The sequence below is a fragment of the Pseudophryne corroboree genome, chromosome 3, assembly GCF_028390025.1.
Source record: "Pseudophryne corroboree isolate aPseCor3 chromosome 3, aPseCor3.hap2, whole genome shotgun sequence".
Classification (NCBI taxonomy): Eukaryota; Metazoa; Chordata; class Amphibia; order Anura; family Myobatrachidae; genus Pseudophryne; species Pseudophryne corroboree.
This window is the reverse complement of record NC_086446.1, coordinates 113,561,850-113,577,438: the sequence shown is the minus strand read 5'-3', so window position 1 is coordinate 113,577,438 and position 15,589 is coordinate 113,561,850. Positions and strand designations below refer to the sequence as shown.

Genomic DNA, 15,589 nt, shown 5'->3' with positions numbered 1-15,589 from the left:
TCTAACAGAAACCACAAAGCTCATCTACAGCCATACCACACTGTATACGCCCAATCTCATCTGATCTTGGAAGCTAAGCAGTGTTGGGCCTGGTTAGTACTTGGATGAGAGCCCACCTGGGAATACAAGGTGCTGTAGATATTTTTATACTGCCAACACCGTTCTGTTGATGCATTCCATTTTCAAACTTATTTATTTATGAATCAGTAGTTAGAAGTATAAAAGTTCTAACAGAAACCACAAAGCTCATCTACGGCCGCACCACTCTGGATACGCCCAATCTCATCTGGTCTTGGAATCTAAGCAGTGTTGGGCCTGGTTAGTACTTGGATGGGAGCCCACCTGGGAATACAAGGTGCTGTAGATATTTTTATACTGCCAACACCGTTCTGTTGATGCATTCCATTTTCAAACGTATTCAATTATGATCCAGTAGTTAGAAGTATAAAAGTTCTAACAGAAACTAAAAAGCTCATCTACAGCCACACCACACTGGATACGCCCAATCTCATCTGATCTTGGAAGCTAAGCAGTGTTTGGCCTGGTTAGTACTTGGATGGGAGACCACCTGGGAATACAAGGTGCTGTAGATATTTTTATACTGCCAACACCGTTCTGTTGATGCATTCCATTTTCAAATGTATTCATTTATGAACCAGTAGTTAGAAGTAGAAAAGTTCTAACAGAAACAACAAAGCTCATCTACAGCCACACCACACTGGATACGCCCAATCTCATCTGATCTTGGAAGCTAAGCAGTGTTGGGCCTGGTTAGTACTTGGATGGGAGACCACCTGGGAATACAAGGCACTGTAGATATTTTTATACTGCCAACACCGTTCTGTTGATGCATTCCATTTTCAAACGTTTTCATTTATGAACCAGTAGTTAGAAGTAGAAAAGTTCTAACAGAAACCACAAAGCTCATCTACAGCCACACCACACTGGATACGCCCAATCTCATCTGATCTTGGAAGCTAAGCAGTGTTGGGCCTGGTTAGTACTTGGATGGGAGACCACCTGTGAATACAAGGTGCTGTAGATATTTTTATACTGCCAACACCGTTCTGTTGATGCATTCCATTTTCAAACGTATTCATTTATGAACCAGTAGTTAGAAGTAGAAAAGTTCTAACAGAAACCTCAAAGCTCATCTACAGCTACACCACACTGGATACGCCCAATCTCATCTGATCTTGGAAGCTAAGCAGTGTTGGGCCTGGTTAGTACTTGGATGGGAGACCACCTGGGAATACAAGGTGCTGTAGATATTTTTATACTTTCTACACCGTTCTGTTGATGCATTCCATTTTCAAACGTATTCATTTATGAACCAGTAGTTAGAAGTAGAAAAGTTCTAACAGAAACCACAAAGCTCATCTACAGCCATACCACACTGGATACGCCCAATCTCATCTGATCTTGGAAGCTAAGCAGTGTTGGGCCTGGTTAGTACTTGGATGAGAGCCCACCTGGGAATACAAGGTGCTGTAGATATTTTTATACTGCCAACACCGTTCTGTTGATGCATTCCATTTTCAAACTTATTTATTTATGAATCAGTAGTTAGAAGTATAAAAGTTCTAACAGAAACCACAAAGCTCATCTACGGCCACACCACTCTGGATACGCCCAATCTCATCTGGTCTTGGAAACTAAGCAGTGTTGGGCCTGGTTAGTACTTGGATGGGAGCCCACCTGGGAATACAAGGTGCTGTAGATATTTTTATACTGCCAACACCGTTCTGTTGATACATTCCATTTTCAAACGTATTCATTTATGAACCAGTAGTTAGAAGTATAAAAGTTCTAACAGAAACCACAAAGCTCATCTACAGCCACACCACACTGGATACGCCCAATCTCATCTGATCTTGGAAGCTAAGCAGTGTTGGGCCTGGTTAGTACTTGGATGGGAGACCACCTGGGAATACAAGACACTGTAGATACTTTTATACTGCCAACACCGTTCTGTTGATGCATTCCATTTTCAAACGTTTTCATTTATGAACCAGTAGTTAGAAGTAGAAAAGTTCTAACAGAAACCCCAAAGCTCATCAACAGCCACACCACACTGGATATGCCCAATCTCATCTGGTCTTAGAAGCTAAGCAGTGTTGGGCCTGGTTAGTACTTGGATGGGAGACCACCTGGGAATACAAGGTGCTGTAGATATTTTTATACTGCCAACACCGTTCTGTTGATGCATTCCATTTTCAAATGTATTCATTTATGAACCAGTACTTAGAAGTAGAAAAGTTCTAACAAAAACCACAAAGCTCATCTACAGCCACACCACACTGGATACGCCCAATCTCATCTGATCTTGAAAGCTAAGTAGTATTGGGCCTGGTTAGTACTTGGATGGGAGACCACCTGGTAATAGAAGGTGCTGTAGATATTTTTATACTGCCAACACCGTTCTGTTGATGCATTCCATTTTCAAACGTATTCATTTATGAACCAGTAGTTAGAAGTAGAAAAGTTCTAACAGAAACTACAAAGCTCATCTACAGCCACACCACACTGGATACGCCCAATCTCGTCTGATCTTGGAAGCTAAGCAGTGTTGGGCCTTGTTAGTACTTGGATGGGAGACCACCTGGGAATACAAGGTGCTGTAGATATTTTTATACTGCCAACACCGTTCTGTTGATGCATTCCATTTTCAAACGTATTCATTTATGAACCAGTAGTTAGAAGTAGAAAAGTTCTAACAGAAACCACAAAGCTCATCTACAGCCATACCACACTGTATACGCCCAATCTCATCTGATCTTGGAAGCTAAGCAGTGTTGGGCCTGGTTAGTACTTGGATGAGAGCCCACCTGGGAATACAAGGTGCTGTAGATATTTTTATACTGCCAACACCGTTCTGTTGATGCATTCCATTTTCAAACTTATTTATTTATGAATCAGTAGTTAGAAGTATAAAAGTTCTAACAGAAACCACAAAGCTCATCTACGGCCGCACCACTCTGGATACGCCCAATCTCATCTGGTCTTGGAATCTAAGCAGTGTTGGGCCTGGTTAGTACTTGGATGGGAGCCCACCTGGGAATACAAGGTGCTGTAGATATTTTTATACTGCCAACACCGTTCTGTTGATGCATTCCATTTTCAAACGTATTCAATTATGATCCAGTAGTTAGAAGTATAAAAGTTCTAACAGAAACTAAAAAGCTCATCTACAGCCACACCACACTGGATACGCCCAATCTCATCTGATCTTGGAAGCTAAGCAGTGTTTGGCCTGGTTAGTACTTGGATGGGAGACCACCTGGGAATACAAGGTGCTGTAGATATTTTTATACTGCCAACACCGTTCTGTTGATGCATTCCATTTTCAAATGTATTCATTTATGAACCAGTAGTTAGAAGTAGAAAAGTTCTAACAGAAACAACAAAGCTCATCTACAGCCACACCACACTGGATACGCCCAATCTCATCTGATCTTGGAAGCTAAGCAGTGTTGGGCCTGGTTAGTACTTGGATGGGAGACCACCTGGGAATACAAGGTGCTGTAGATATTTTTATACTGCCAACACCGTTCTGTTGATGCATTCCATTTTCAAACGTTTTCATTTATGAACCAGTAGTTAGAAGTAGAAAAGTTCTAACAGAAACCACAAAGCTCATCTACAGCCACACCACACTGGATACGCCCAATCTCATCTGATCTTGGAAGCTAAGCAGTGTTGGGCCTGGTTAGTACTTGGATGGGAGACCACCTGTGAATACAAGGTGCTGTAGATATTTTTATACTGCCAACACCGTTCTGTTGATGCATTCCATTTTCAAACGTATTCATTTATGAACCAGTAGTTAGAAGTAGAAAAGTTCTAACAGAAACCACAAAGCTCATATACAGCCACACCACACTGGATATGCCCAATCTCATCTGTTCTTGAAAGCTAAGCAGTGTTGGGCCTAGTTAGTACTTGGATGGGAGACCACCTGGTAATACAAGGTGCTGTAGATATTTTTATACTGCCAACACCGTTCTGTTGATGCATTCCATTTTCAAACGTATTCATTTATGAACCAGTAGTTAGAAGTAGAAAAGTTCTAACAGAAACCACAAAGCTCATCTACAGCCATACCACACTGTATACGCCCAATCTCATCTGTTCTTGAAAGCTAAGCAGTGTTGGGCCTGGTTAGTACTTGGATGGGAGACCACCTGGTAATACAAGGTGCTGTAGATATTTTTATACTGCCAACACCGTTCTGTTGATGCATTCCATTTTCAAACGTATTCATTTATGAACCAGTAGTTAGAAGTAGAAAAGTTCTAACAGAAACCACAAATCTCATGTACAGCCACACCACACTGGATACGCCCAATCTCATCTGTTCTTGGAAGCTAAGCAGTGTTGGGCCTGGTTAGTACTTGGATGGGAGACCACCTGGTAATACAAGGTGCTGTAGATATTTTTATACTGCCAACACCGTTCTGTTGATGCATTCCATTTTCAAACGTATTCATTTATGAACCAGTAGTTAGAAGTAGAAAAGTTCTAACAGAAACCACAAAGCTCATCTACAGCCACACCACACTGGATACGCCCAATCTCATCTGATCTTGGAAGCTAAGCAGTGTTGGGCCTGGTTAGTACTTGGATGGGAGACCACCTGGGAATACAAGGTGCTGTAGATATTTTTATACTGCCAACACCGTTCTGTTGATGCATTCCATTTTCAAACGTATTCATTTATGAACCAGTAGTTAGAAGTAGAAAAGTTCTAACAGAAACCACAAAGCTCATCTACAGCCACACCACACTGGATACGCCCAATCTCATCTGATCTTGGAAGCTAAGCAGTGTTGGGCCTGGTTAGTACTTGGATGGGAGACCACCTGGGAATACAAGGTGCTGTAGATATTTTTATACTTTCTACACCGTTCTGTTGATGCATTCCATTTTCAAACGTATTCATTTATGAACCAGTAGTTAGAAGTAGAAAAGTTCTAACAGAAACCACAAAGCTCATCTACAGCCATACCACACTGGATACGCCCAATCTCATCTGATCTTGGAAGCTAAGCAGTGTTGGGCCTGGTTAGTACTTGGATGAGAGCCCACCTGGGAATACAAGGTGCTGTAGATATTTTTATACTGCCAACACCGTTCTGTTGATGCATTCCATTTTCAAACTTATTTATTTATGAATCAGTAGTTAGAAGTATAAAAGTTCTAACAGAAACCACAAAGCTCATCTACGGCCACACCACTCTGGATACGCCCAATCTCATCTGGTCTTGGAAACTAAGCAGTGTTGGGCCTGGTTAGTACTTGGATGGGAGCCCACCTGGGAATACAAGGTGCTGTAGATATTTTTATACTGCCAACACCGTTCTGTTGATACATTCCATTTTCAAACGTATTCATTTATGAACCAGTAGTTAGAAGTATAAAAGTTCTAACAGAAACCACAAAGCTCATCTACAGCCACACCACACTGGATACGCCCAATCTCATCTGATCTTGGAAGCTAAGCAGTGTTGGGCCTGGTTAGTACTTGGATGGGAGACCACCTGGGAATACAAGACACTGTAGATACTTTTATACTGCCAACACCGTTCTGTTGATGCATTCCATTTTCAAACGTTTTCATTTATGAACCAGTAGTTAGAAGTAGAAAAGTTCTAACAGAAACCCCAAAGCTCATCAACAGCCACACCACACTGGATATGCCCAATCTCATCTGGTCTTAGAAGCTAAGCAGTGTTGGGCCTGGTTAGTACTTGGATGGGAGACCACCTGGGAATACAAGATGCTGTAGATATTTTTATACTGCCAACACCGTTCTGTTGATGCATTCCATTTTCAAATGTATTCATTTATGAACCAGTACTTAGAAGTAGAAAAGTTCTAACAAAAACCACAAAGCTCATCTACAGCCACACCACACTGGATACGCCCAATCTCATCTGATCTTGAAAGCTAAGTAGTATTGGGCCTGGTTAGTACTTGGATGGGAGACCACCTGGTAATAGAAGGTGCTGTAGATATTTTTATACTGCCAACACCGTTCTGTTGATGCATTCCATTTTCAAACGTATTCATTTATGAACCAGTAGTTAGAAGTAGAAAAGTTCTAACAGAAACTACAAAGCTCATCTACAGCCACACCACACTGGATACGCCCAATCTCGTCTGATCTTGGAAGCTAAGCAGTGTTGGGCCTTGTTAGTACTTGGATGGGAGACCACCTGGGAATACAAGGTGCTGTAGATATTTTTATACTGCCAACACCGTTCTGTTGATGCATTCCATTTTCAAACGTATTCATTTATGAACCAGTAGTTAGAAGTAGAAAAGTTCTAACAGAAACCACAAAGCTCATCTACAGTCATACCACACTGTATACGCCCAATCTCATCTGATCTTGGAAGCTAAGCAGTGTTGGGCCTGGTTAGTACTTGGATGAGAACCCACCTGGGAATACAAGGTGCTGTAGATATTTTTATACTGCCAACACCGTTCTGTTGATGCATTCCATTTTCAAACTTATTTATTTATGAATCAGTAGTTAGAAGTATAAAAGTTCTAACAGAAACCACAAAGCTCATCTACGGCCGCACCACTCTGGATACGCCCAATCTCATCTGGTCTTGGAATCTAAGCAGTGTTGGGCCTGGTTAGTACTTGGATGGGAGCCCACCTGGGAATACAAGGTGCTGTAGATATTTTTATACTGCCAACACCGTTCTGTTGATGCATTCCATTTTCAAACGTATTCAATTATGATCCAGTAGTTAGAAGTATAAAAGTTCTAACAGAAACTAAAAAGCTCATCTACAGCCACACCACACTGGATACGCCCAATCTCATCTGATCTTGGAAGCTAAGCAGTGTTTGGCCTGGTTAGTACTTGGATGGGAGACCACCTGGGAATACAAGGTGCTGTAGATATTTTTATACTGCCAACACCGTTCTGTTGATGCATTCCATTTTCAAATGTATTCATTTATGAACCAGTAGTTAGAAGTAGAAAAGTTCTAACAGAAACAACAAAGCTCATCTACAGCCACACCACACTGGATACGCCCAATCTCATCTGATCTTGGAAGCTAAGCAGTGTTGGGCCTGGTTAGTACTTGGATGGGAGACCACCTGGGAATACAAGGCACTGTAGATATTTTTATACTGCCAACACCGTTCTGTTGATGCATTCCATTTTCAAACGTTTTCATTTATGAACCAGTAGTTAGAAGTAGAAAAGTTCTAACAGAAACCACAAAGCTCATCTACAGCCACACCACACTGGATACGCCCAATCTCATCTGATCTTGGAAGCTAAGCAGTGTTGGGCCTGGTTAGTACTTGGATGGGAGACCACCTGTGAATACAAGGTGCTGTAGATATTTTTATACTGCCAACACCGTTCTGTTGATGCATTCCATTTTCAAACGTATTCATTTATGAACCAGTAGTTAGAAGTAGAAAAGTTCTAACAGAAACCACAAAGCTCATATACAGCCACACCACACTGGATACGCCCAATCTCATCTGTTCTTGAAAGCTAAGCAGTGTTGGGCCTAGTTAGTACTTGGATGGGAGACCACCTGGTAATACAAGGTGCTGTAGATATTTTTATACTGCCAACACCGTTCTGTTGATGCATTCCATTTTCAAACGTATTCATTTATGAACCAGTAGTTAGAAGTAGAAAAGTTCTAACAGAAACCACAAAGCTCATCTACAGCCATACCACACTGTATACGCCCAATCTCATCTGTTCTTGAAAGCTAAGCAGTGTTGGGCCTGGTTAGTACTTGGATGGGAGACCACCTGGTAATACAAGGTGCTGTAGATATTTTTATACTGCCAACACCGTTCTGTTGATGCATTCCATTTTCAAACGTATTCATTTATGAACCAGTAGTTAGAAGTAGAAAAGTTCTAACAGAAACCACAAATCTCATGTACAGCCACACCACACTGGATACGCCCAATCTCATCTGTTCTTGGAAGCTAAGCAGTGTTGGGCCTGGTTAGTACTTGGATGGGAGACCACCTGGTAATACAAGGTGCTGTAGATATTTTTATACTGCCAACACCGTTCTGTTGATGCATTCCATTTTCAAACGTATTCATTTATGAACCAGTAGTTAGAAGTAGAAAAGTTCTAACAGAAACCACAAAGCTCATCTACAGCCACACCACACTGGATACGCCCAATCTCATCTGATCTTGGAAGCTAAGCAGTGTTGGGCCTGGTTAGTACTTGGATGGGAGACCACCTGGGAATACAAGGTGCTGTAGATATTTTTATACTGCCAACACCGTTCTGTTGATGCATTCCATTTTCAAACGTATTCATTTATGAACCAGTAGTTAGAAGTAGAAAAGTTCTAACAGAAACCACAAAGCTCATCTACAGCCACACCACACTGGATACGCCCAATCTCATCTGATCTTGGAAGCTAAGCAGTGTTGGATCTGGTTAGTACTTGGATGGGAGACCACCTGGGAATACAAGGTGCTGTAGATATTTTTATACTTTCTACACCGTTCTGTTGATGCATTCCATTTTCAAACGTATTCATTTATGAACCAGTAGTTAGAAGTAGAAAAGTTCTAACAGAAACCACAAAGCTCATCTACAGCCATACCACACTGGATACGCCCAATCTCATCTGATCTTGGAAGCTAAGCAGTGTTGGGCCTGGTTAGTACTTGGATGAGAGCCCACCTGGGAATACAAGGTGCTGTAGATATTTTTATACTGCCAACACCGTTCTGTTGATGCATTCCATTTTCAAACTTATTTATTTATGAATCAGTAGTTAGAAGTATAAAAGTTCTAACAGAAACCACAAAGCTCATCTACGGCCACACCACTCTGGATACGCCCAATCTCATCTGGTCTTGGAAACTAAGCAGTGTTGGGCCTGGTTAGTACTTGGATGGGAGCCCACCTGGGAATACAAGGTGCTGTAGATATTTTTATACTGCCAACACCGTTCTGTTGATACATTCCATTTTCAAACGTATTCATTTATGAACCAGTAGTTAGAAGTATAAAAGTTCTAACAGAAACCACAAAGCTCATCTACAGCCACACCACACTGGATACGCCCAATCTCATCTGATCTTGGAAGCTAAGCAGTGTTGGGCCTGGTTAGTACTTGGATGGGAGACCACCTGGGAATACAAGGCACTGTAGATACTTTTATACTGCCAACACCGTTCTGTTGATGCATTCCATTTTCAAACGTTTTCATTTATGAACCAGTAGTTAGAAGTAGAAAAGTTCTAACAGAAACCCCAAAGCTCATCAACAGCCACACCACACTGGATATGCCCAATCTCATCTGGTCTTAGAAGCTAAGCAGTGTTGGGACTGGTTAGTACTTGGATGGGAGACCACCTGGGAATACAAGGTGCTGTAGATATTTTTATACTGCCAACACCGTTCTGTTGATGCATTCCATTTTCAAATGTATTCATTTATGAACCAGTACTTAGAAGTAGAAAAGTTCTAACAAAAACCACAAAGCTCATCTACAGCCACACCACACTGGATACGCCCAATCTCATCTGATCTTGGAAGCTAAGTAGTATTGGGCCTGGTTAGTACTTGGATGGGAGACCACCTGGTAATAGAAGGTGCTGTAGATATTTTTATACTGCCAACACCGTTCTGTTGATGCATTCCATTTTCAAACGTATTCATTTATGAACCAGTAGTTAGAAGTAGAAAAGTTCTAACAGAAACTACAAAGCTCATCTACAGCCACACCACACTGGATACGCCCAATCTCGTCTGATCTTTGAAGCTAAGCAGTGTTGGGACTTGTTAGTACTTGGATGGGAGACCACCTGGGAATACAAGGTGCTGTAGATATTTTTATACTGCCAACACTGTTCTGTTGATGCATTCCATTTTCAAACGTATTCATTTATGAACCAGTAGTTAGAAGTAGAAAAGTTCTAACAGAAACCACAAAGCTCATCTACAGCCACACCACACTGGATACGCCCAATCTCATCTGATCTTGGAAGCTAAGCAGTGTTGGGCCTGGTTAGTACTTGGATGAGAGCCCACCTGGGAATACAAGGTGCTGTAGATATTTTTATACTGCCAACACCGTTCTGTTGATGCATTCCATTTTCAAACTTATTTATTTATGAATCAGTAGTTAGAAGTATAAAAGTTCTAACAGAAACCACAAAGCTCATCTACGGCCGCACCACTCTGGATACGCCCAATCTCATCTGGTCTTGGAAGCTAAGCAGTGTTGGGCCTGGTTAGTACTTTGATGGGAGCCCACCTGGGAATACAAGGTGCTGTAGATATTTTTATACTGCCAACACCGTTCTGTTGATGCATTCCATTTTCAAACGTATTCAATTATGATCCAGTAGTTAGAAGTATAAAAGTTCTAACAGAAACTAAAAAGCTCATCTACAGCCACACCACACTGGATACGCCCAATCTCATCTGATCTTGGAAGCTAAGCAGTGTTTGGCCTGGTTAGTACTTGGATGGGAGACCACCTGGGAATACAAGGTGCTGTAGATATTTTTATACTGCCAACACCGTTCTGTTGATGCATTCCATTTTCAAATGTATTCATTTATGAACCAGTAGTTAGAAGTAGAAAAGTTCTAACAGAAACAACAAAGCTCATCTACAGCCACACCACACTGGATACGCCCAATCTCATCTGATCTTGGAAGCTAAGCAGTGTTGGGCCTGGTTAGTACTTGGATGGGAGACCACCTGGGAATACAAGGCACTGTAGATATTTTTATACTGCCAACACCGTTCTGTTGATGCATTCCATTTTCAAACGTTTTCATTTATGAACCAGTAGTTAGAAGTAGAAAAGTTCTAACAGAAACCCCAAAGCTCATCTACAGCCACACCACACTGGATATGCCCAATCTCATCTGATCTTAGAAGCAAAGCAGTGTTGGGCCTGGTTAGTACTTGGATGGGAGACCACCTGGGAATACAAGGTGCTGTAGATATTTTTATACTGCCAACACCGTTCTGTTGATGCATTCCATTTTCAAACGTATTCATTTATGAACCAGTAGTTAGAAGTAGAAAAGTTCTAACAGAAACCACAAAGCTCATCTACAGCCACACCACTCTGGATACGCCCAATCTCATCTGGTCTTGGAAGCTAAGCAGTGTTGGGCCTGATTAGTACTTGGATGGGAGCCCACCTGGGAATACAAGGTGCTGTAGATATTTTTATACTGCCAACACCGTTCTGTTGATGCATTCCATTTTCAAATGTATTCATTTATGAACCAGTAGTTAGAAGTAGAAAAGTTCTAACAGAAACCACAAAGCTCATCTACAGCCACACCACACTGGATACGCCCAATCTCATCTGATCTTGGAAGCTAAGCAGTGTTGGGCCTGGTTAGTACTTGGATGGGAGACCAACTGGGAATACAAGGTGCTGTAGATATTTTTATACTGCCAACACCGTTCTGTTGATGCATTCCATTTTCAAACGTATTCATTTATGAACCAGTAGTTAGAAGTAGAAAAGTTCTAACAGAAACCACAAAGCTCATATACAGCCACACCACACTGGATACGCCCAATCTCATCTGTTCTTGAAAGCTAAGCAGTGTTGGGCCTAGTTAGTACTTGGATGGGAGACCACCTGGTAATACAAGGTGCTGTAGATATTTTTATACTGCCAACACCGTTCTGTTGATGCATTCCATTTTCAAACTTATTCATTTATGAACCAGTAGTTAGAAGTAGAAAAGTTCTAACAGAAACCACAAAGCTCATCTACAGCCATACCACACTGTATACGCCCAATCTCATCTGATCTTGGAAGCTAAGCAGTGTTTGGCCTGGTTAGTACTTGGATGGGAGACCACCTGGGAATACAAGGTGCTGTAGATATTTTTATACTGCCAACACCGTTCTGTTGATGCATTCCATTTTCAAATGTATTCATTTATGAACCAGTAGTTAGAAGTAGAAAAGTTCTAACAGAAACAACAAAGCTCATCTACAGCCACACCACACTGGATACGCCCAATCTCATCTGATCTTGGAAGCTAAGCAGTGTTGGGCCTGGTTAGTACTTGGATGGGAGACCACCTGGGAATACAAGGCACTGTAGATATTTTTATACTGCCAACACCGTTCTGTTGATGCATTCCATTTTCAAACGTTTTCATTTATGAACCAGTAGTTAGAAGTAGAAAAGTTCTAACAGAAACCCCAAAGCTCATCTACAGCCACACCACACTGGATATGCCCAATCTCATCTGATCTTAGAAGCAAAGCAGTGTTGGGCCTGGTTAGTATTTGGATGGGAGACCACCTGGGAATACAAGGTGCTGTAGATATTTTTATACTGCCAACACCGTTCTGTTGATGCATTCCATTTTCAAACGTATTTATTTATGAACCAGTAGTTAGAAGTAGAAAAGTTCTAACAGAAACCACAAAGCTCATCTACAGCCACACCACTCTGGATACGCCCAATCTCATCTGGTCTTGGAAGCTAAGCAGTGTTGGGCCTGGTTAGTACTTGGATGGGAGCCCACCTGGGAATACAAGGTGCTGTAGATATTTTTATACTGCCAACACCGTTCTGTTGATGCATTCCATTTTCAAATGTATTCATTTATGAACCAGTAGTTAGAAGTAGAAAAGTTCTAACAGAAACCACAAAGCTCATCTACAGCCACACCACACTGGATACGCCCAATCTCATCTGATCTTGGAAGCTAAGCAGTGTTGGGCCTGGTTAGTACTTGGATGGGAGACCACCTGTGAATACAAGGTGCTGTAGATATTTTTATACTGCCAACACCGTTCTGTTGATGCATTCCATTTTCAAACGTATTCATTTATGAACCAGTAGTTAGAAGTAGAAAAGTTCTAACAGAAACCACAAAGCTCATATACAGCCACACCACACTGGATACGCCCAATCTCATCTGTTCTTGAAAGCTAAGCAGTGTTGGGCCTAGTTAGTACTTGGATGGGAGACCACCTGGTAATACAAGGTGCTGTAGATATTTTTATACTGCCAACACCGTTCTGTTGATGCATTCCATTTTCAAACGTATTCATTTATGAACCAGTAGTTAGAAGTAGAAAAGTTCTAACAGAAACCACAAAGCTCATGTACAGCCACACCACACTGGATACGCCCAATCTCATCTGTTCTTGGAAGCTAAGCAGTGTTGGGCCTGGTTAGTACTTGGATGGGAAACCACCTGGTAATACAAGGTGCTGTAGATATTTTTATACTGCCAACACCGTTCTGTTGATGCATTCCATTTTCAAACGTATTCATTTATGAACCAGTAGTTAGAAGTAGAAAAGTTCTAACAGAAACCACAAAGCTCATCTACAGCCACACCACACTGGATACGCCGAATCTCATCTGATCTTGGAAGCTAAGCAGTGTTGGGACTGGTTAGTACTTGGATAGGAGACCACCTGGGAATACAAGGTGCTGTAGATATTTTTATACTGCCAAAACTGTTCTGTTGATGCATTCCATTTTCAAACGTATTCATTTATGAACCTGTAGTTATAAGTAGAAAAGTTCTAACAGAAACCACAAAGCTCATTCACAGCCACACCACACTGGATACGCCCAATCTCATCTGATCTTGGAAGCTAAGCAGTGTTGGGCCTGGTTAGTACTTGGATGGGAGACCACCTGGGAATACAAGGTGCTGTGGATATTTTAATACTGCCAACACCGTTCTGTTGATGCATTCCATTTTCAAACGTATTCATTTATGAACCAGTAGTTAGAAGTAGAAAAGTTCTAACAGAAACCACAAAACTCATCTACAGCCACACCACAATGGATACGCCCAATCTCATCTGATCTTGGAAGCTAAGCAGTGTTGGGCCTTGTTAGTACTTGGATGGGAGACCACCTGGGAATACAAGATGCTGTAGATATTTTTATACTGCCAACACCGTTCTGTTGATGCATTCCATTTTCAAACGTATTCATTTATGAACCAGTATTTAGAAGTAGAAAAGGTCTAACAGAAACCACAAAGCTCATCTACAGCCACACCACACTGGATACGCCCAAACTCATCTGATCTTGGAAGCTAAGCAGTGTTGGGCCTTGTTAGTACGTGGATGGGAGACCACCTGGGAATACAAGGTACTGTAGATATTTTTATACTGCCAACACCGTTCTGTTGATGCATTCCATTTTTAAACGTATTCATTTATGAACCAGTAGTTAGAAGTAGAAAAGTTTTAACAGAAACCACAAAGCTCATCTACAGCCACACCACACTGGATACGCCCAATCTCACCTGATCTTGGAAGCTAAGCAGTGTTGGGCCTGGTTAGTACTTGGAAGGGAGACCACCTGGGAATACAAGGTGCTGTAGATATTTTTATACTGCCAACACCGTTCTGTCGATGCATTCCATTTTCAAACGTATTAATTTATGAACCAGTAGTTAGAAGTAGAAAAGTTCTAACAGAAACAACAAAGCTCATCTACAGCCACACCACACTGGATACGCCCAATCTCATCTGATCTTGGAAGCTAAGCAGTGTTGGGCCTGGTTAGTGCTTTGTTGGGAGACCACCTGGAAATATAAGGTGCTGTAGATATTTTTATACTGCCAACACCGTTCTGTTGATGCATTCCATTTTCAAATGTATTCATTTATGAACCAGTAGTTAGAAGAAGAAAAGTTCTAACAGAAACCACAAAGCTCATCTAAACCACACCACACTGGATACGCCCAATCTCATCTGATCTTGGAAGCTAAACAGTGTTGGGCCTGGTTAGTACTTGGATGGGAGACCACCTGGGAATACAAGGTGCTGTGGACATTTTAATACTGCCAACACCGTTCTGTTGATGCATTCCATTTTCAAACGTATTCATTTATGAACCAGTAGTTAGAAGTAGAAAAGTTATAACAGAAACCACCAAACTCATCTACAGCCACACTGCAATGAATACGCCCAATGTCATCTGATCTTGGAAGCTAAGCAGTGTTGGGCCTGGTTAGTTCATGGATGGGAGACCACCTGGGAATACAAGGTGCTGTAGATATTTTTATACTGCCAACACTGTTCTGTTGATGCATTCCATTTTCAAACGTATTCATTTATGAACCAGTAGTTAGAAGTAGAAAAGTTCTAACAGAAACCACAAAGCTCATCTACGGCCACACCACACTGGAAACGCCCAAACTCATCTGATCTTGGAAGCTAAGCAGTGTTGGGCCTGGTTAGTACGTGGATGGGAGACCACCTGGGAATACAAGGTGCTGTAGATATTTTTATACTGCCAACACTGTTCTGTTGATGCATTCCATTTTCAAACGTATTCATTTATGAACCAGTAGTTAGAAGTAGAAAAGTTCTAACAGAAACCACAAAGCTCATCTACAGCCACACCACACTGGAAACGCCCAAACTCATCTGATCTTGGAAGCTAAGCAGTGTTGGGCCTGGTTAGTACGTGGATGGGAGACCACCTGGGAATACAAGGTGCTGTAGATATTTTTATACTGCCAACACCATTCTGTTGATGCATTCCCTTTTCAAACGTATTCATTTATGAACCAGTAGTTAGAAGTATAA

General features: G+C 41.5%; 41 non-coding genes and 28 pseudogenes across 41 annotated transcripts; all 69 read left to right on the top strand.

Annotated features, from left to right (window-relative positions):
* Positions 1-22: 22 nt before the first annotated feature.
* LOC135069011 (5S ribosomal RNA) lies at positions 23-141 on the top strand. Its single transcript, XR_010255202.1, has one exon. It is a non-coding gene; the product is annotated as a 5S ribosomal RNA (ribosomal RNA).
* A 107-nt stretch (positions 142-248) lies between these two features.
* On the top strand, positions 249-367 carry LOC134893567 (5S ribosomal RNA; annotated as a pseudogene).
* A 107-nt stretch (positions 368-474) lies between these two features.
* Positions 475-593, top strand: LOC135067096 (5S ribosomal RNA). The gene has a single exon (XR_010253322.1). It is a non-coding gene; the product is annotated as a 5S ribosomal RNA (ribosomal RNA).
* Positions 594-700: 107 nt separating this feature from the next.
* Positions 701-819, top strand: LOC135066001 (5S ribosomal RNA). Its single transcript, XR_010252264.1, has one exon. It is a non-coding gene; the product is annotated as a 5S ribosomal RNA (ribosomal RNA).
* A 107-nt stretch (positions 820-926) lies between these two features.
* LOC135060186 (5S ribosomal RNA) lies at positions 927-1,045 on the top strand. The gene has a single exon (XR_010246578.1). It is a non-coding gene; the product is annotated as a 5S ribosomal RNA (ribosomal RNA).
* A 107-nt stretch (positions 1,046-1,152) lies between these two features.
* Positions 1,153-1,271, top strand: LOC135058410 (5S ribosomal RNA). The gene has a single exon (XR_010244839.1). It is a non-coding gene; the product is annotated as a 5S ribosomal RNA (ribosomal RNA).
* A 107-nt stretch (positions 1,272-1,378) lies between these two features.
* On the top strand, positions 1,379-1,497 carry LOC135066985 (5S ribosomal RNA). The gene has a single exon (XR_010253216.1). It is a non-coding gene; the product is annotated as a 5S ribosomal RNA (ribosomal RNA).
* A 107-nt stretch (positions 1,498-1,604) lies between these two features.
* LOC134890417 (5S ribosomal RNA) lies at positions 1,605-1,723 on the top strand (annotated as a pseudogene).
* Positions 1,724-1,830: 107 nt separating this feature from the next.
* On the top strand, positions 1,831-1,949 carry LOC134886126 (5S ribosomal RNA). Its single transcript, XR_010170217.1, has one exon. It is a non-coding gene; the product is annotated as a 5S ribosomal RNA (ribosomal RNA).
* A 107-nt stretch (positions 1,950-2,056) lies between these two features.
* On the top strand, positions 2,057-2,175 carry LOC134890502 (5S ribosomal RNA; annotated as a pseudogene).
* Positions 2,176-2,282: 107 nt separating this feature from the next.
* LOC134895330 (5S ribosomal RNA) lies at positions 2,283-2,401 on the top strand (annotated as a pseudogene).
* A 107-nt stretch (positions 2,402-2,508) lies between these two features.
* LOC135060546 (5S ribosomal RNA) lies at positions 2,509-2,627 on the top strand. The gene has a single exon (XR_010246940.1). It is a non-coding gene; the product is annotated as a 5S ribosomal RNA (ribosomal RNA).
* A 107-nt stretch (positions 2,628-2,734) lies between these two features.
* LOC135069010 (5S ribosomal RNA) lies at positions 2,735-2,853 on the top strand. The gene has a single exon (XR_010255201.1). It is a non-coding gene; the product is annotated as a 5S ribosomal RNA (ribosomal RNA).
* A 107-nt stretch (positions 2,854-2,960) lies between these two features.
* LOC134893566 (5S ribosomal RNA) lies at positions 2,961-3,079 on the top strand (annotated as a pseudogene).
* A 107-nt stretch (positions 3,080-3,186) lies between these two features.
* Positions 3,187-3,305, top strand: LOC135067095 (5S ribosomal RNA). The gene has a single exon (XR_010253321.1). It is a non-coding gene; the product is annotated as a 5S ribosomal RNA (ribosomal RNA).
* Positions 3,306-3,412: 107 nt separating this feature from the next.
* LOC135067988 (5S ribosomal RNA) lies at positions 3,413-3,531 on the top strand. The gene has a single exon (XR_010254198.1). It is a non-coding gene; the product is annotated as a 5S ribosomal RNA (ribosomal RNA).
* Positions 3,532-3,638: 107 nt separating this feature from the next.
* On the top strand, positions 3,639-3,757 carry LOC135060185 (5S ribosomal RNA). The gene has a single exon (XR_010246577.1). It is a non-coding gene; the product is annotated as a 5S ribosomal RNA (ribosomal RNA).
* Positions 3,758-3,864: 107 nt separating this feature from the next.
* Positions 3,865-3,983, top strand: LOC134894943 (5S ribosomal RNA; annotated as a pseudogene).
* Positions 3,984-4,090: 107 nt separating this feature from the next.
* On the top strand, positions 4,091-4,209 carry LOC134889287 (5S ribosomal RNA; annotated as a pseudogene).
* Positions 4,210-4,316: 107 nt separating this feature from the next.
* LOC134892012 (5S ribosomal RNA) lies at positions 4,317-4,435 on the top strand (annotated as a pseudogene).
* Positions 4,436-4,542: 107 nt separating this feature from the next.
* LOC135067976 (5S ribosomal RNA) lies at positions 4,543-4,661 on the top strand. Its single transcript, XR_010254187.1, has one exon. It is a non-coding gene; the product is annotated as a 5S ribosomal RNA (ribosomal RNA).
* A 107-nt stretch (positions 4,662-4,768) lies between these two features.
* Positions 4,769-4,887, top strand: LOC135067965 (5S ribosomal RNA). The gene has a single exon (XR_010254174.1). It is a non-coding gene; the product is annotated as a 5S ribosomal RNA (ribosomal RNA).
* Positions 4,888-4,994: 107 nt separating this feature from the next.
* LOC135066984 (5S ribosomal RNA) lies at positions 4,995-5,113 on the top strand. Its single transcript, XR_010253215.1, has one exon. It is a non-coding gene; the product is annotated as a 5S ribosomal RNA (ribosomal RNA).
* A 107-nt stretch (positions 5,114-5,220) lies between these two features.
* LOC134890416 (5S ribosomal RNA) lies at positions 5,221-5,339 on the top strand (annotated as a pseudogene).
* Positions 5,340-5,446: 107 nt separating this feature from the next.
* On the top strand, positions 5,447-5,565 carry LOC134886125 (5S ribosomal RNA). Its single transcript, XR_010170216.1, has one exon. It is a non-coding gene; the product is annotated as a 5S ribosomal RNA (ribosomal RNA).
* Positions 5,566-5,672: 107 nt separating this feature from the next.
* LOC134894210 (5S ribosomal RNA) lies at positions 5,673-5,791 on the top strand (annotated as a pseudogene).
* A 107-nt stretch (positions 5,792-5,898) lies between these two features.
* Positions 5,899-6,017, top strand: LOC134895329 (5S ribosomal RNA; annotated as a pseudogene).
* A 107-nt stretch (positions 6,018-6,124) lies between these two features.
* LOC135060434 (5S ribosomal RNA) lies at positions 6,125-6,243 on the top strand. The gene has a single exon (XR_010246828.1). It is a non-coding gene; the product is annotated as a 5S ribosomal RNA (ribosomal RNA).
* A 107-nt stretch (positions 6,244-6,350) lies between these two features.
* Positions 6,351-6,469, top strand: LOC134887345 (5S ribosomal RNA; annotated as a pseudogene).
* Positions 6,470-6,576: 107 nt separating this feature from the next.
* Positions 6,577-6,695, top strand: LOC134893565 (5S ribosomal RNA; annotated as a pseudogene).
* A 107-nt stretch (positions 6,696-6,802) lies between these two features.
* On the top strand, positions 6,803-6,921 carry LOC135067094 (5S ribosomal RNA). The gene has a single exon (XR_010253320.1). It is a non-coding gene; the product is annotated as a 5S ribosomal RNA (ribosomal RNA).
* A 107-nt stretch (positions 6,922-7,028) lies between these two features.
* LOC135066000 (5S ribosomal RNA) lies at positions 7,029-7,147 on the top strand. Its single transcript, XR_010252263.1, has one exon. It is a non-coding gene; the product is annotated as a 5S ribosomal RNA (ribosomal RNA).
* A 107-nt stretch (positions 7,148-7,254) lies between these two features.
* On the top strand, positions 7,255-7,373 carry LOC135060184 (5S ribosomal RNA). The gene has a single exon (XR_010246576.1). It is a non-coding gene; the product is annotated as a 5S ribosomal RNA (ribosomal RNA).
* Positions 7,374-7,480: 107 nt separating this feature from the next.
* LOC134893866 (5S ribosomal RNA) lies at positions 7,481-7,599 on the top strand (annotated as a pseudogene).
* Positions 7,600-7,706: 107 nt separating this feature from the next.
* Positions 7,707-7,825, top strand: LOC134889286 (5S ribosomal RNA; annotated as a pseudogene).
* Positions 7,826-7,932: 107 nt separating this feature from the next.
* LOC134892011 (5S ribosomal RNA) lies at positions 7,933-8,051 on the top strand (annotated as a pseudogene).
* Positions 8,052-8,158: 107 nt separating this feature from the next.
* Positions 8,159-8,277, top strand: LOC135067954 (5S ribosomal RNA). Its single transcript, XR_010254161.1, has one exon. It is a non-coding gene; the product is annotated as a 5S ribosomal RNA (ribosomal RNA).
* Positions 8,278-8,384: 107 nt separating this feature from the next.
* LOC135067423 (5S ribosomal RNA) lies at positions 8,385-8,503 on the top strand. The gene has a single exon (XR_010253639.1). It is a non-coding gene; the product is annotated as a 5S ribosomal RNA (ribosomal RNA).
* A 107-nt stretch (positions 8,504-8,610) lies between these two features.
* On the top strand, positions 8,611-8,729 carry LOC135066983 (5S ribosomal RNA). The gene has a single exon (XR_010253214.1). It is a non-coding gene; the product is annotated as a 5S ribosomal RNA (ribosomal RNA).
* A 107-nt stretch (positions 8,730-8,836) lies between these two features.
* Positions 8,837-8,955, top strand: LOC134890415 (5S ribosomal RNA; annotated as a pseudogene).
* A 107-nt stretch (positions 8,956-9,062) lies between these two features.
* Positions 9,063-9,181, top strand: LOC135065999 (5S ribosomal RNA). The gene has a single exon (XR_010252262.1). It is a non-coding gene; the product is annotated as a 5S ribosomal RNA (ribosomal RNA).
* A 107-nt stretch (positions 9,182-9,288) lies between these two features.
* LOC134894793 (5S ribosomal RNA) lies at positions 9,289-9,407 on the top strand (annotated as a pseudogene).
* Positions 9,408-9,514: 107 nt separating this feature from the next.
* On the top strand, positions 9,515-9,633 carry LOC134893868 (5S ribosomal RNA; annotated as a pseudogene).
* A 107-nt stretch (positions 9,634-9,740) lies between these two features.
* LOC134886415 (5S ribosomal RNA) lies at positions 9,741-9,859 on the top strand. Its single transcript, XR_010170498.1, has one exon. It is a non-coding gene; the product is annotated as a 5S ribosomal RNA (ribosomal RNA).
* A 107-nt stretch (positions 9,860-9,966) lies between these two features.
* On the top strand, positions 9,967-10,085 carry LOC134885127 (5S ribosomal RNA). The gene has a single exon (XR_010169250.1). It is a non-coding gene; the product is annotated as a 5S ribosomal RNA (ribosomal RNA).
* Positions 10,086-10,192: 107 nt separating this feature from the next.
* Positions 10,193-10,311, top strand: LOC134889687 (5S ribosomal RNA; annotated as a pseudogene).
* A 107-nt stretch (positions 10,312-10,418) lies between these two features.
* On the top strand, positions 10,419-10,537 carry LOC135067092 (5S ribosomal RNA). Its single transcript, XR_010253318.1, has one exon. It is a non-coding gene; the product is annotated as a 5S ribosomal RNA (ribosomal RNA).
* A 107-nt stretch (positions 10,538-10,644) lies between these two features.
* Positions 10,645-10,763, top strand: LOC135065998 (5S ribosomal RNA). The gene has a single exon (XR_010252261.1). It is a non-coding gene; the product is annotated as a 5S ribosomal RNA (ribosomal RNA).
* Positions 10,764-10,870: 107 nt separating this feature from the next.
* LOC134886891 (5S ribosomal RNA) lies at positions 10,871-10,989 on the top strand. The gene has a single exon (XR_010170967.1). It is a non-coding gene; the product is annotated as a 5S ribosomal RNA (ribosomal RNA).
* A 107-nt stretch (positions 10,990-11,096) lies between these two features.
* Positions 11,097-11,215, top strand: LOC134885813 (5S ribosomal RNA). The gene has a single exon (XR_010169917.1). It is a non-coding gene; the product is annotated as a 5S ribosomal RNA (ribosomal RNA).
* Positions 11,216-11,322: 107 nt separating this feature from the next.
* LOC135060326 (5S ribosomal RNA) lies at positions 11,323-11,441 on the top strand. The gene has a single exon (XR_010246719.1). It is a non-coding gene; the product is annotated as a 5S ribosomal RNA (ribosomal RNA).
* Positions 11,442-11,548: 107 nt separating this feature from the next.
* LOC134893865 (5S ribosomal RNA) lies at positions 11,549-11,667 on the top strand (annotated as a pseudogene).
* A 107-nt stretch (positions 11,668-11,774) lies between these two features.
* LOC135063288 (5S ribosomal RNA) lies at positions 11,775-11,893 on the top strand. The gene has a single exon (XR_010249623.1). It is a non-coding gene; the product is annotated as a 5S ribosomal RNA (ribosomal RNA).
* Positions 11,894-12,000: 107 nt separating this feature from the next.
* Positions 12,001-12,119, top strand: LOC135065997 (5S ribosomal RNA). Its single transcript, XR_010252260.1, has one exon. It is a non-coding gene; the product is annotated as a 5S ribosomal RNA (ribosomal RNA).
* A 107-nt stretch (positions 12,120-12,226) lies between these two features.
* LOC134890861 (5S ribosomal RNA) lies at positions 12,227-12,345 on the top strand (annotated as a pseudogene).
* A 107-nt stretch (positions 12,346-12,452) lies between these two features.
* On the top strand, positions 12,453-12,571 carry LOC134884479 (5S ribosomal RNA). Its single transcript, XR_010168625.1, has one exon. It is a non-coding gene; the product is annotated as a 5S ribosomal RNA (ribosomal RNA).
* A 107-nt stretch (positions 12,572-12,678) lies between these two features.
* Positions 12,679-12,797, top strand: LOC135060183 (5S ribosomal RNA). Its single transcript, XR_010246575.1, has one exon. It is a non-coding gene; the product is annotated as a 5S ribosomal RNA (ribosomal RNA).
* A 107-nt stretch (positions 12,798-12,904) lies between these two features.
* On the top strand, positions 12,905-13,023 carry LOC134893864 (5S ribosomal RNA; annotated as a pseudogene).
* A 107-nt stretch (positions 13,024-13,130) lies between these two features.
* On the top strand, positions 13,131-13,249 carry LOC134893506 (5S ribosomal RNA; annotated as a pseudogene).
* Positions 13,250-13,356: 107 nt separating this feature from the next.
* Positions 13,357-13,475, top strand: LOC134893189 (5S ribosomal RNA; annotated as a pseudogene).
* Positions 13,476-13,582: 107 nt separating this feature from the next.
* Positions 13,583-13,701, top strand: LOC135059566 (5S ribosomal RNA). Its single transcript, XR_010245968.1, has one exon. It is a non-coding gene; the product is annotated as a 5S ribosomal RNA (ribosomal RNA).
* A 107-nt stretch (positions 13,702-13,808) lies between these two features.
* Positions 13,809-13,927, top strand: LOC135067202 (5S ribosomal RNA). The gene has a single exon (XR_010253424.1). It is a non-coding gene; the product is annotated as a 5S ribosomal RNA (ribosomal RNA).
* A 107-nt stretch (positions 13,928-14,034) lies between these two features.
* Positions 14,035-14,153, top strand: LOC135069031 (5S ribosomal RNA). Its single transcript, XR_010255224.1, has one exon. It is a non-coding gene; the product is annotated as a 5S ribosomal RNA (ribosomal RNA).
* Positions 14,154-14,260: 107 nt separating this feature from the next.
* LOC135070065 (5S ribosomal RNA) lies at positions 14,261-14,379 on the top strand. Its single transcript, XR_010256239.1, has one exon. It is a non-coding gene; the product is annotated as a 5S ribosomal RNA (ribosomal RNA).
* A 107-nt stretch (positions 14,380-14,486) lies between these two features.
* LOC134891333 (5S ribosomal RNA) lies at positions 14,487-14,605 on the top strand (annotated as a pseudogene).
* Positions 14,606-14,712: 107 nt separating this feature from the next.
* Positions 14,713-14,830, top strand: LOC134895796 (5S ribosomal RNA; annotated as a pseudogene).
* A 107-nt stretch (positions 14,831-14,937) lies between these two features.
* Positions 14,938-15,056, top strand: LOC134896397 (5S ribosomal RNA; annotated as a pseudogene).
* A 107-nt stretch (positions 15,057-15,163) lies between these two features.
* Positions 15,164-15,282, top strand: LOC135067571 (5S ribosomal RNA). Its single transcript, XR_010253783.1, has one exon. It is a non-coding gene; the product is annotated as a 5S ribosomal RNA (ribosomal RNA).
* Positions 15,283-15,389: 107 nt separating this feature from the next.
* Positions 15,390-15,508, top strand: LOC135068290 (5S ribosomal RNA). Its single transcript, XR_010254494.1, has one exon. It is a non-coding gene; the product is annotated as a 5S ribosomal RNA (ribosomal RNA).
* Positions 15,509-15,589: the final 81 nt, after the last annotated feature.